Genomic DNA, 13,388 nt, shown 5'->3' with positions numbered 1-13,388 from the left:
ATGTTCTCTCGTGAAGCCTGGAATGGTGACCAGCAGCTTTTCAAATAATGGTTGGGACCCTGAAAGACAGCAATAAGCAGTTATCCTTGACAGTCTGCAGTCGTTGTACAACATGGAAAAGCAAAAGTTCCTATAACCTCCCCCTCCCCCTTTTTTAATCCATTAAGATTTGATGTTGTTTTTCACTTCAGCACAAGCTAGTCTATCCTGACTGACATAAGGATTGGTACCTAGAATTTGGGCGTGCTGCTCTAACAGATAACTTAAAATATATGGGACTGGCTAGCACGGACTGAATGCATTGGGTATGTTTGACAAGGCATTAGAAGAGAGACTAATTTATTCTATTAAAAGATTTTGTGTATTTGCAAGCTGGAATAAAAAGGAATAGAGAATCCAAAAACTCAGAAACTTGCATAATTGCTTTCAATTCAAACAGCAAAGCATAAAAATGAGAAATTCTTATAATTATTGCAAGGGACGCCTATTGTTAAAACCTCTAGGTGGATCAAGTTTCAGTCAGCAAATACTTTCAATTGGACCAAAAGGGCTAAGAGAAAAGATATTGAAGTTGTGGATCTCCTGGAGAAACCTGATATTTCTAAAGTACCAGCAATTAAGATGAGAAAGAGAGGTAGGAGTGGCAGTAAAGTAAAGGAATATAACAAGTCTGAGAATTTGGTCTAGAAAAGAGCTATAATTACTGGTGTATGAAAGTTATTGTAATGAAATTGATAAGAAGCCTATTGAGTTTTTTTTTTAATTTTATTTATTTATTTGACAGACAGAGATCACAAGTAGGCAGAGAGGCAGGCAGAGAGAGAGGAGGAAGCAGGCTCCCTGCTGAGCAGAGAGCTTGATGCAGGGCTTGATCCCAGGACCCTGAGATCCTGAGCTGAAGGCAGAGGCTTTAACCCACTGAACCACCCAGGCACCCCAGCCTACTAAGTTTTTAAGGATCTTGTATTCCAAAGAATGACAAGCTTACAAAAACCCTCAAGAGTTAAAATGACACTTAGAGTTATAATTGTCTGAGATCCAGAAGTGGGTGGAAAAGCTACACAGCTCCAAAGGAGGGCATATTCCCCGATGCCCATTTTCTATGTGGCCAAAGAGGATAATGGAGAAGAATATACTTCTAGGAGACAAACTCAAGGACCACAGTGAACAAGGAAGCAATCAGAGCCTCACTGAGGAATATTTCTTTCCTCCAGGATAAGGGCCCTCAAAACACCTGCCCAGGATTTCAGACTTGAGTAGACAAGAGATCTGTGTGTCCTTTGCTTTCTCTTTCCTGGATGGAATGAAGATAAATGACAAGGAGACCACTGTGCATTATTCCAAGATCCTAGGCTTTGAGTTTGATGCTGTAATCATATGAAATTTTCAAGGTGTTTCTTGTGGGTAGATATGAATATGTTTCATATATAATAATAAGAATGAATAAAATGTTTGAAAATCAGAAGGGCAGATTGCAGTAGTTATTTGTTTATCAGGTTTTTCTGGTTCTCTTTTTAGACACATGATAGGTTGGAATTTTCTTGATTCTTTTATCCAAAGACATGAAAACAGAAGTGACTTCTGGATGAAAGCTTAAAGGGTCAAGGAATAGTCATCTATGTTCTCTTCCCTCTTGGTTTGCATACCAGCACCTTTCAAGAGTCCCTCCATCAGCTCAAGTCTGTGTGGAAAATAAACCTAAAGTGTGCAGTGCTGATCAGCAGTGGATGTTGTGCGTTTGAGAACTAACCTATTGTTGTTTTAGACCACCGTTACTCTGCGGATTATTTGTCACTGCAGCATATTCTACTCTGATCTGACAGATATATTCCCCAGTTGGAAAATAGGGATGTTAAATGCATATTGATAAAGTGAATAAATGTAAAGTACTCTATTTTGCTATTGAATTTTATTTAATATGTGTTCTTTTTCCTCAAAGCAAAACAACAGTCAAGAAATACTTAAGTTACTTGAAAGCAATTTTACTCTCTATAGGAAAAGCGTCTTATTATCTGGGATATTAAAAATTGTCATCTGTGTTGAATACTGATAGTACTAAATAACCTATGTATCTCAGAATTTGATAACAGGATAAACAGAAGCAGAGTTTAGACACATTTGTATTTGTAAATATATGAACAGATTTAGGGGGTTAATCAAATTTCATTATTTCTAATCCTGAATCTGATTTCCTGCTGGGGCCTGGAAGAATTCTATTCTAAGCAAGTCACTAGAAACATAATGTGTGTATGGCGGGAGAGGTGGGTGTGTGTGGGTGTGTGTTGAGTTCCACTGAATCACTGGGCATAGGCTATTCTTGGAGGCAGCTAGGACACTAGATTTAAAAGAATCATGTTCTCATCTGATATATAAATGCTGTGCTCCTCAATAATTATGGATGGGTGAATGTAGATTTCTCTCACATGAGCATAAGCCCAGATTTCACCCTTTCCCTCAAAGATTATTAATACTGTGCAGTACTCAACGCTTGTACTTAATAATATAGCACTATTATATTCTATACTTACACTTACAAAGCAATTTTGTAATGTCTCTTATTTACTTTATGGTATCCTGCAATGCCTAGGGAACAGTAACTTAGACAGAATCAGCTAACTACAATAACAAGCCAGGCATATTTTATTATTGCTTTAATGGTAGACTTTTGATATTCAATTACTCAACAGTTGCCTGGTGCTTGGGTTTGTGACTGCTTTGAGCCATTGATTTCTACCTCCCCCACATCCCTCCACATGATATAAGCAGTAATCATTTGGTAAATGCTAAATCCCAGTATAATAAACTTGGTTTTGGCTACATCCTTGGGACTTCATTGACCAATACCAAATTCATTTGCAGAAAAAGTATAGGCTTCTCAAATTTGGCTACACATTGGTATTACTGGTAAGATTTTAAAGGACGCTAATGTCTGTGTCACATTCCCAGAAATTTTGATTTAACGGTATGGAGGTTTTGTTTTGTTTTGTTTTTAAATCCCCCACATAATTCTAACATGTAACAAAAATTTAAGAATCACAAATGTACTGGTTAAAAAGCACATGTTCTGGGGTTATACAGATCTGGATTTATGTTGCTGATTTCTCCTTACTAGCTATATAAGATGGAACAAATATTTAAATTCTCTAAGGCTTAATTTCCTTATCTTTAAAGTTAGCATGAAATGTTACTATAAGTTTTAAATGGGTTAATACAAGTGAAAGGTTAGTTCTAAGAGTACCTGACACACAGAGAGCACTCAATGAATGTTTTAAAACTAGATTAATTATTAACTCAAGGTTGGGGGGGGTCTTGAAAGCAGAATAAAGATTGACTTGCAGAACAAAAATGAGACATTTCAGAGAGAGGAAGTAACATGTGTAAAGGTTTTGAGTTGAGCAGGTATGACGCATTCTGGGAATGATTTGAAATTCATTGAGGTGGGAATATGGCATGCGTAAGATAGACTAGAGAAAGATGAGGCTGAAGACATTGCTGGAGGTCAGATTTTAAGAGTTGTATATTTTACCTTTAAATTAATAGTAGTTATTAACACTAGTATTTGGACACCCTGATGCTTTGCAATTAATTGTGAGTTATGTTACAGGTAGAGTGAAAACTAGATTCATATTTATTCATTCCATAAGGTCATTCTTCCTTGCTGGTATTCTGATCTCTTGTCTTAAATATGGGGGAGTAAACTAAAATGCAGTAGATGTGCCAGAAATTACTCGTAACCTAACACAAGCTTATTTTAGGACCAGGCCAACCCTACTGGTATAGTGTTATTAGTTGTGGGGATTGACATTTACTTTTATGTTGTGAGATGTAATTTCAGAGCTATATTTATTGTCTTTATCCATAGATGAACTTCTGCTTCAGGCCGTGATGGAGCAACTGGTACTAGACTAGCTTTCCTGCCTAGGAAAGGGCTTGTATGTGGAACAACTCTTTTCAGATGTTAGACAACAAGCAGCACACATGATCTATGAAAGACAGAAAACAAACAAGGCAAGCCCTGTGACAGCTCTGCTTTCTCCATAGAAACACTTACCACACCACAGCAAAGGGAGGGGAAACCAAGCAGAACCTAATGGTCTTACCTAGCTGAGACAGAAATTAGAATTTAGGGAAGCTGAAGCAACCAAAATTGTAGGACAGAGTTCTGAAGATTAGGGAGCTATGCAGAGAAAAGAGCTTCGTATACCTATGTGGAGTATCCTTGAGTTTTTAGTTGAATAGTAAGTTACATGGGTATAGGCCATGACTTCCACAAGCCTTGGCAAAGGACAGTTACTGGAAAAGAACAACTCTCAAGGAATTATAAACAGAAAAACTCCCAGGACTCAACAGGGTGGGGCCATTTGATATCCAACCGGCAGTGTAGAGAAACCTCATGGCACACCCAAGTGTGTGATAAAGACTGATAAAGATCCCAGAAATCGCAAACTTTAAGAGTAAGAACAAACTAACCCTTGAGTAAAGACCACTCTACACATGCTCTAAAAACAATGACAACAAAACAACAAGCGTCCAAAGAACCAAGCTCATCTACAAGTAATTTAGTGACTTAAAGGTCTAAAACTTATATTTTTCAAAGACAAACAACAAAACCTGGACATTGAACACCATAATGATATAAATGTTCAACTTCCAACCAAAAATATATGACAGGAAAAAGCAGGAAACTGTAAACCATAACAGTAAAAACAAATCCAGAAATGAAAGAGAGGATTTAAATGAAAGAGAGGAATTAACAGATAAGGAAATTAAATTATGAATTATAACTATGTCAAGAATTTAAAGGAAACATGAACATGAGTAAGTAGAGAAATGGAAAAGCATAACAAAGGAAAAAGACTCTTCTAGAGGTAAAAAAATAAATACAATATCTAGAATGGATAATTCACTCGACAGATTTAAGAATAAATTAATCATTTAAGTAGAAAACATCAGTGAATTTGGAGACCAGAAAAAAAAGAAATTTAACAGAGTCTTTCAGACCTGTGGGCGATGTCAAGTAATTTTACATATATTTAGATGGCATCCTAGAGAGGGTGGAGACTGGGGCAGAAATACTATTTTTAAAAATGGCTGAAATTTTCCAGATTTGGCAAAAAATGTGAACACACAGGTCCAAGGAATCTAAGAAACTCCAAGCAAAGTAAATACAAAGAAATTTCCACCATTGCACATCATAATAAACTTGCTGAAATTCAGTGATAAATAAAACCTATGAACAGCCACATGAATAAAAGAAAACATACCCTATACAGGCAAAAATATGAATAACCAGAGACAACAAAAACTAGAAGACAAAAGAATGATAACTTTTAAATTTAAATTTATTTTTTAAAGGAATGATATCTTTAAGATGCTGGGGAAACAACACCATCAGAAAAACAACAACAACAACAGAAAAAAATGAAACAAAGCAAAACAAAAGCAATGGACATCATAAAATTCCACATGAAGCAAAAACATCTTTAAAAAGTAAAGATTAAATAAAGATATTTTGAGACAGTCAAAAAGAAATTTATTGCCAGAATATATATTCTGATTGATTTTTACTTAATAATATAGCCTTGTACTTGATAATATAGCACTAAAGGAGTTAAAGGAAATTTTCTGGGCTGAAGAAAAAATAATATAAGATGGAAATTCAAATTTGTATAAAAGAATAAAAATTATTGGAAATAGTAAATATACAGGTAAATATAAAGGTTCCCCCCCCCACTTAAAATTTTTCTTTAATAGACGATGCATTGAGTAGTTAAAAAAAATACAGAATTAAAATGTATTATAGGAAGGATGGGGCATAGGAAATGGAAAAATACAGCTGTCTGGTTCTTAAATTATTTTTGAAGTACAGTAATATTATTTGAAGGTAGTTGTGATAAATTGAAGGTATTGTAAACCCTAGGGCAGCAACTAAAAAGAAAAATAAAATGAAAAGATCTACCTAGTAAATTAAAAGACAAATCACTTTTCCCAAAAGAAGGAATTAAAAGAAAAAAGGAGAAAGGAACAGACACAAATAGCAAGATGTTAGGCTTTAATCCAACCATATTAAAATTACAGTAAGTATAAATAGCCTAAACATATCTAATGGAAGCCAAAGATTAGCTTGAATAAAAAATCAAAGGATGGCTAAATTCCATTTATAAGAAATGCACAAGTAAGTTAGAGTAAAATAATAGAAAAGTTACACCATGAAAATAGCATAATAAATCTGGAGTGGCTTTATTCATATCAGGCAATGTAGATGTCAGGATAAGAAATATTAATGGAGGGGCACCTGGGTGGCTCAGAGGGTTAAGCCTTTGCCTTCAGCTCAGGTCAGGATCTCAGGGTCCTGGAATTGAGCCCCGCATTGGGCTGTCTACTCAGCAGGGAGCCCGCTTCCCACTCTCTCTATGCCTGCTTCTCTGCCTACTTGTGATCTCTCTCTCAAATAAATAAATAAAATATTTAAAAAAAAATAGAAATATTAATGGAGCTTTAGAGGGATATTAAAAGGGTTAGTTGTTTAGGTAAATAAAACTATCTTATATGTATATGCATTTTATAACAGTTAGAGAAAACATGGAGAAAAGTTGATAGAACTGAAAGGTGAAAATAGAAAAAATCCACAGTACTAATTGATGGTCTCAACGTTCTTTTAGCAATTAATGGAACAACTAGACAGAAAATTGGCTAATATAGAAATCCTGAAAAACAGTATCAACTAACCTGACCACACTGACATTTTGTAGACTACTGTACTCAACAGCAGTACCATACAAATCCTTTGCAAGTGCTATTCTGGCACTATCTTCACATATTTAAAGGATTTAAATCAAACAGTATATTTTTTTTTACCATAATAGAATTAAATTAGATATTAATAATAGAGATATCTAGAAAATCCACACATATTTGGAAATTAAACAGCACACTTCCAGTTAATCAATGGGTCACAAGCAATTAGGAATTAGGGATGCCTAGGTGGCTCAGTCATTTGAGTGTCTGACTCTTGGTTTCATCTCAGGTCATGAAATCGAGCCCTGTGTCAGGCTCCACACTTAGCAGGGAGTATTCTTAAAGATTCTCTCCCTTTGCCCTCTCCCTCTTGTGTGTGTGGGCCCACACACATCTGTGCCCCCCCACACACTTTCTTTTTAGAAAGAATAAATAAACCTTTAAAAAATGGGAATTATACAATATCTTGAACTAAATGATTCTGAAAAGGCAATGTATCAAATTTTCACCTAAAGCAGTACTTTGAAGGAAGTTTATAGCAGCTAAAACCATGCTTCAGGGGGTAATTTATAGCTTTAGATGAGCATATTAGAAAAGAAGGAGAGTTTAAATATGATGATCTAAAATATGAGAAAGAAAGTTAAATCCAAATTAGGTAGAAGAAAAGAAATAACAAAATAATTTGAAAGAAATCAAAGCCTAAACATAAAAGCTAAAAATGTGAATCTTCTAGAAGAAAATAAAAGAAATGTTCACCAACTTTAGATAAGAAGATTTCTTATGTAGGATACTAAAAGTATAAACTAAAAGAAAAGTGATGAATTGGACTTTATCAAAGGTAAAAACATCTACTCTTTACAAGACACCATTAAGAAAATGAAAAGGCAAGGTATTGACTAGGAGAATGTATTTGCAATACATATAACTGCTAAAGGATTTACATGCAGAATACGTTTAAAAAAGCTCTTAAAACTCAATATTAACAAGTTAAATCCAGTTAAAAATAATAAAAACATTTGAGAATACTTCAAACAACAAAAAAAAAGATGTACGAAATGCCAATAAGTATATGAAATGAAGTTCAACATCCTTAGCTGTTAGGGTATGTAAATTAATGCCACAGTTAGTTCCTCTACATACATGAATGGCGATAGTATGGAATAATCAGAATTGTCATCCACTGATGATGGGAATAGAAAGTGGTACAACTACTTTGAAATACAGTTTGTTAATGTCTTATAAAATACATTCACTTAACACAGAAATTCAACTCTTAGGTTTTTATTCAGTAGAAATAGAAACATCTAGATAGGACAGAAACATACAAAGACTTTCATATGAATGCTTACCATAGGTTATTATTATTAGCCCCAAATTAGAAATGTGCAAATGTTCATTGGTTAAAGCAACTAACCATCCTACTCTGAAATTAAAAAGAGACTAATAATCGACACATGCAGCAATATCGATATAAAGTTAAAAAACCATTGTACACCCCAACCTCCCTGCTCCTCTTCTACTGAGCACCAACAAGTCAACTTCTCATCTTTAATTCCAAGGTCATTGCCTCCTTAGAGACTTTGCACTTGCTGTTCACTCAGTCTGAAATGCTCATTAGCCATGTCTATTCATGGCTGGCTCCTTCTCACCATTTAAACCCCTATTCAACTCTTAGGAAAGCTCTTTCGTACACTTGCCTATCCACTCTATCACATTATCCTGTTGTGCTTAACATGTTATTAAAATCTAACATTGTTTACTTATTTATTGTCTGTGCTACTGCCACTATAATGTAAAATTTAACCACAGTACCTCTGTTGGCTTATTCCTCAGTATAATTCCAGTGTCTAGAACAGTGCCTGGTACAAATATTTTTGGGATGGATAAGTGAGGGTAGACTTGCTGCATATTTGAATGTTTCAGAATGGTAAAGTTGTGAATGCAAAGTTATCAAGATGTATTATCATAAAAATTTATAAACATATGTATCCTGATAAATATATGTGTATATTCTGATTATACATGTTGCATTATTTTAGAGAGATTTATAGAACTCTGTGTAAGAGGGACTCAGTAGCTGAGAGGATATATATCATCATTTCCTGTATTGTCACATTGCAACTTCTCACTAGTGAACCCTGTTATGTATCACTCATTCATTCAGCGCTTACTGAGAACCTTTGGGCACTGACAATTCAATAGGTACAAAATAAGAAGCATGGGAAAAGTGGAATGGAAGTACAGTGATGGAAGAAATAATGTTGTTTAGAAAAGAGGTCGAGGAAATGGTAAAATCTTTGAAAAGAAGTTGCCATTTCTGCTTAAGCCTGGATCAAGTAGAGTGAAGAGAAAGGGATTTTCAGGCAGAGGGAAAAACTCTAGCAAAGGCAAGAGGTATAGGAATTCGGGAAGTCACTTGTGGTGACTGAAGAATCGTGGGTGTTAGAGCGTGGTAGAGAGTGATGTTGGAAAATATGTTGAAGTCTGATTGGGAAGGATCTCCAATGCCATGCCAAGAAGTGTATCTAGTAGGTAATTTAAGAACCATCAAATGACTTTTTCTAGGACTGTGACATGAGCAGGTTTGTGATTTACAGGATAGTTCTTGCAGCTGTTAGGATGAGAGAGTGAGCCCGAAGGCGTAGAGATGCCTTAAAAGGCCATTACAATTTTCAAGCAAGCAATGAGGCCTAAATGAAGGCATTGGCGGTATGAATAGGGAGGAAAGGCTGATTTCAGGATTAAAATTGATGGGTCTTGGGACCTATAGGGGAGTGAGGGAAAAAGAGGAGATAGAGCTGACTCTGAGTTTCTGGTTGGGAGTCTTGCAGATGGGGCTCTAATTGATCCACTGTGACCTGTAATTGATTGGCCCTCCTGGTTCACCTCATTTCCTTCATTGACCTTTCTTCCCAACTTTAACTCCAGGAAAGAGGCTTCCTTCTACTTTGGGCTCATTAATACCTCTTTTCATTCACCAGGTATAGAACCTACCAGCTAATCAATCTGTAGGAGTAACCTTTCCTTTTCCTCTGTGTCAGCAGCTGAGTATCTCACAGATTGATTCAATGCGCTCTCAGTTCTGTCAAAACTGTTTCAGGATACCTAGAGAGCTCTTTCGCTGCCTTGTAGGTTTGCAAGTCTTCTAACAATCTGCTGTAATACTTTAATTCATTCAACTTTTCCTTATTATCCCCTTGTATCCACTTACATTAGCCCATAGATGATCTCAACTCCGGGCTCAATGGTCTCTAAAGGTTTGTTCCTAGTCCTTATGTAGGATTCAATGTTGAGAAGAGTACTATAGGGGGAGAAAAACCAACAGTGCACAAGGGGGTGGTTTCTGACTTTTCAGAGTTTATAATCCAGAAGAAGAGCTGAGACTTTACCCCTTCCTTTTTCTTCCTTCCTTCCTCCCTTTCCCTTCCTCCCCTCCTTCATTCCCTCCTGCCTTCTCCTTCATTTCGGATTTCCTTGCTTCCTCTTTTCATTTCTTCCTTCCTTCCTTTTTTCTTGCCTGCCTTCCCCACCCTCCTTCCTCAATTAAATCAAATTAAAAACTGCAAAGGCAGAAAGAGTGCAAAGGTAAGTGAAATATCAAGGTTTTTGATCATAGAGCAACCAATAGTTGAGTGATCAGTTATTGGGCATGGGACTGAAGCCTGGATTAACGTGGAAGGTCTCATAGGAAAACCAGTATGCAACTTAAGGAATATCTATTCTTAGGAATAGAAGGTGGAAGAATTCTCATAAATATGGGACGTCTTGATTTTAGGGAATTTTCTTCCCCATGCCAAATCCAAAAACAGTCTTATTTTTAGAGGAAGTTGAATAAAATATTGATTAGATTAATAGATTAATAATAGAATTATGGGAAGGGAAATAGAGCAAAAAACATTGAATATTCTTTTTACTGTGCTGTAAAGAATGTATATCTTCCTAAGAACATTAGGCAAATTTCTTGGAAGTAGATATCTTGGAAGTTGTTTTGAGTTGATTTATGCCAAGAATGGAATTCTTTACTTCATTTTAGTCCTAAAGTGAAAAGGGAACCAGTAATGCATCTCATGCATCCTTTTTAAGTAGTTAATTGTCATATTGCCTAGTGTGGAATAAATGAAAAAACAACCTAGTTGTTAGGCTTTCAGTTAAGACATTTGATTCCCCAAATTCTGATGCTTAGCATGCACAGGGCACTTTATATTTGCCACATTATTAATTTGTCTTCATAATAGCCATGGGAAAGCAATGCAGGGATAACTTTATTTAACAGATGAAAAAAATAAGGCCACCAATATGTAGAGTCACCAAGTCTACCATTTTTCAAAAAACTTTAAGTGTGGTTTTTTTTTTTTTTTTTTTTTGGTGGCCTTGATACTTATATTTCCAGATGGTAAATCCAAGGAGCCAAGCAGTTGATGTCAATCATTCATTAACATCACCCTAAACATCAGGTGGACTCTTTCTTCTGAGTCTCATTCTTTGAGCTTAGCTGATAATTTTATGGTTATTATAGGAACAATACTTACCTAAATTTGTAACACATTTTTGTTGCCTACAAAGAAGCTTTAAATTATTAAATATCATTTAACAGATAAAATTAAATAAGTGTTCTTAACTACCCTATATGCCTCAAACAGGTGTTTCTATAAATCCAAGGAAAAAATTCAAGTGAATTTGTTTACCATTGGCTGAATAAAAAAGTTCAGGTGATATAGTTCTGATAATTTATTATTTGGCACACAGAATTATTTTAAATTGCTGCATTAGCACTGACTCATTCAGAATAGCATCTGCTAGAAGACCACCAAAGAATCCCAGGGATTTGGTGCAGTCACTACAGTGACAATAAACAACAAATTGGTAACCTTTGGGACTGGCAATTTTATTGAAACACATTATTTTTTTTTTTCAAAACTTTAGCAGAATCTATACCAGTGATTTCAAGTTTTTAAAAAATTCCATACTTCGTATTACTCAATATTGTCAGGCTTTTTAATTTTTGCCGGTCTAATGAAGATAAAATTATATCATATTGAAGTTTTAATTTGCCTTTCATTGGTTGCTAATGCAATTGTGAATCTTTTAAAATACTTATTCACCATTTGTGTGTTCTTTACTGTGAAATATCTATTTATGTCTTTTGCTCATTTTCTATGGGTTATTTGTCCTTTATTGTCTCACTGAATTTTCAAATATATCACAGAAAGTAAACTTTTTTGGTTACATATGTTACCAATGCCTTCTCTAAGTCTGTGTTTGTTTTAACCTTTTGAAGGAAATATTTTGCTAATTATTTTTGGGGGGATGAGGAATATATACTAATAATTTATTAAGGAAAAGTCAACTTTTTTTAAGAAAAGATTGAGTGTTCCACCAACTCATTTAAATCATGCCTATCTGGAGTAAAAGCCTTGCTTAATGCAAGACGATGAACACTGGTACCTAACAGGTTAACAAGAAAGTGGGCAACATAAAATATGATAAAATAAGTTATGCAACTGGAAAAAAGCAGATGTGGAAACATACTGAATAGTTTTTGTAAGTGCAGCTGAAATATGGAATAAGTAAAGAGCGGTCACTAGCTTCTGAAAGGCTGCCTATAGTCAGTAATGTTCTGCTAATCATTTCTTTTCTTTCTTTTTTTTTTTTTTAGATTATTTATTTATTTATTTGACAGATCACAAGTAGGCAGAGAGGCAGGCAGAGAGAGAGGAGGAAGCAGGCTCCCCACTGAGCAGAGAGCCTGATGCAGGACTCGATCCTAGGACCACAGGACCATGACTCGAGCCAAAGGCAGAGGCTCCAACCCACTGAGCCACCCAGGTACCCCTCTGCTAATCATTTCTTAATACTAGCATCATCAAGTTTATCAGTTTTGCCCTATACAGTTAGTAGACTTTGGGTTCTTGTTTAAGAAATCCTTCTCTACCAGTGGTGATAAAGATCTTTTTTTTCTATTTCTTCTAAAATTTGGATATTTGCTTTTCACATATATGTATTTAATCCATCTAGAATATACTTTTGTATACTGCAGAGATCCAATTTTATTTTTTCCAAATGGATAATCAATTTTCCTAACACACTTTATGGACTAGTTTTTGCTTTCCTCCATTATCTGCAATGTCATTGCACATGTAGGTATATGTGGTCCTGTTTCTGGACTCCTTATTTCTATGTGGCAAAAAGATTTTTTGTTCCTGCTTGTTCCAGGCTTGGGGGACTCCAGGGAGGTCAAAAATTGCCTAGCTCTACAGGGAGAGCCTCAGCCAGAGGCCCTGACACCAGCAGTAGGGTGCCAAAGGGGCCCCACAAAGCCTGCAGGGATCTGGAGGCTCCTAACTGTGCTGGAGGTGGGCGTTGACCCTGCCAGCACCCCTTTTGGGGATGTTTTGGCTGTTCTTAGCGCTTTGCCCATATACATTTTAGAATTGTTAAATTTCTCAAATATTTTGTTTGCAATTTGAGTGGAATTTTATTGGATCTAAGATTAACTTTGAGGAACACTGCTATTTAAACTATGATAAACTATTTTATGAATTTGGTATATTTCTCAACTTAGGCATTTAGAAATGTTTTCTCATTGACTTATGGAATCTTTCTCTTGGTAAGGAATACCTTTTTGTATTTTATTTAGTTCAGTCCTGAAT

Source organism: Mustela nigripes, chromosome 14 (genome assembly GCF_022355385.1).
Source record: "Mustela nigripes isolate SB6536 chromosome 14, MUSNIG.SB6536, whole genome shotgun sequence".
Lineage (NCBI taxonomy): Eukaryota > Metazoa > Chordata > Mammalia > Carnivora > Mustelidae > Mustela > Mustela nigripes.
Note: the sequence above shows the minus strand (reverse complement) of the source record.